Source organism: Eurosta solidaginis, chromosome 1 (genome assembly GCF_040869045.1).
Source record: "Eurosta solidaginis isolate ZX-2024a chromosome 1, ASM4086904v1, whole genome shotgun sequence".
Taxonomy (NCBI): Eukaryota; Metazoa; Arthropoda; class Insecta; order Diptera; family Tephritidae; genus Eurosta; species Eurosta solidaginis.
In genome coordinates, this window is record NC_090319.1 from 259,092,204 (window position 1) to 259,094,003 (window position 1,800).

The window sequence follows — 1,800 nt, forward strand, 5'->3', positions numbered from 1 at the left end:
GTGAAGAGCATTTCACTCCCGAAGATTTCGAAAGAAATATGTGATATGAATTAATATTTTATAATTATATAATATAATTATTAATAGCAGCCTAAAATAAATTTGATACATGATATGATTATTAATATATCTATATCTTTTTATAAACACCACTATCCGGTATGGAGTCTTTATTTCTGTTTGTTGTGTAGATGCTGGTTGTCCGGCGGATGCACCCGCTGCTGAACCTGATTGTTGTGTTTGTTTTTTGTTGGTTCAATTGGTAAATTTTCACGTAAAACACGAAATTTCATTGGTTCTCCTATATCCATGAATAAATCATGCTTAGCACCATCTTCTAGTGGATATTCCCATACCCAAGCTTGTTCACCTTCCTCGAAACGGGAAGGATGTTGTAATGCAGATGGTCGTATTAATATATCATCAAGGAATCCAAGGATTGTTGAATCATTAAGTGATACGATATCTTTGAGTGCAATGCAGAGACCCAAATTTAATAAAACCTGTTACAATAAAATACAAGTTTAGTAATTTCACATACACATACACATAGATTGGTCTTACTTTATTGACCGATTTTCGGTTGATCTCGTCCTTTATTGCCTCCACCAATTCCAAATGAAATTGATCCGGTGTATTCGGATGGTTTCCTTCAATTCTTCGTTCTGCAAATATTAAAGTGGTTATTAAAAGTTTATAGGGTATTAATAGGCCTCTCGAAAGATAAACTAAGGATCCTAACAGCTATTCTTACTGGACACTGTAGACTTAACAGTCAGATGCAAAAGCTGGGTGTAATATCGAACAACACATACCGATTTTGTGATCGTACTCAGGCCAAATTCATTTCCCAATTCCTCGCCCATTTCTGAGCTATAGGCGCTGCAACCCACATGGCAGCTACACGTCTAGGTTGTGTAAAACATATTTATAAAACCAACCACAACTATTAAACTCTGAAAAGATGAGATGTTAAGTTTTTAATTTTTTAAATTGTGCTGTATTTTACCTGATGCTCTTTTACTGCAGCTATTAGATCCTCTTTAAATGGATAAACGATATTGAATATAATTTAGCACCACTGCGTGCTATAATCTGTATCAAGCCATTGATTATAGACTTTAGACTTGCAACAAACTCAAATGCAAACGAGTATGATTGAAGTTCTTGCGAGCTGTATCGGCATATGATTTTATCTTTTGGACGATAGAATATTGCGTTATTCACAGAAAGCATCGCAGCAATTGATACCAATTCTTCGGAACATTTGTACCTAAAATTACGGAATTCAAATTTAATAATCTTGTTTACAAAGTATGGAATTACGAGTATGAAATCAAACTAAATTATACGCATTGGTTAGTTACATTTCAAACTCGGAATGCAATTTTTCCAAACTTCTACTACCTACTTCTCACCAGCAAACAGCATTTTACCCATCATTGGATCAACTGGAAATTCGGCCATACGTCTACTCAATTTCGTTAGTTCACCATGATGGTTGAGAGCACCCAAAGCGTATAATTGTTCTAAAGCTAAGACAAGCATATCATGTGGCGGTGGATCTAAAAAGTCATAGTGAATTAGATCATTTATGCCAAGTGCTTTAAGCATCAGCACAGCGGGTCAGGAGGTTAGAATATACCCGCGGTAGGTATGCCTGTCGTAAGAGGCGACTAAAATACCGGATTGGCCTGAAGGTTTAATGTGGCCATATAAATCGTTACCGAGATGGTCGGGCCAGCACCTTAATGATGCTGTGTTACCGGAGCGTACCGGATCTGTAAACGGCAAAGGACC

At 36.6% G+C, this 1,800-nt stretch overlaps 1 long non-coding RNA gene across 1 annotated transcript; it reads right to left on the bottom strand.

Moving 5' to 3' along the window:
* Positions 1–248: 248 nt before the first annotated feature.
* LOC137242348 (uncharacterized) lies at positions 249–1,255 on the bottom strand. The gene is made up of 4 exons (XR_010950198.1): positions 1,010–1,255; positions 816–956; positions 565–665; positions 249–503 (listed from the first exon to the last, which is right to left on the bottom strand). It is a non-coding gene; the product is annotated as an uncharacterized lncRNA (long non-coding RNA).
* Positions 1,256–1,800: the final 545 nt, after the last annotated feature.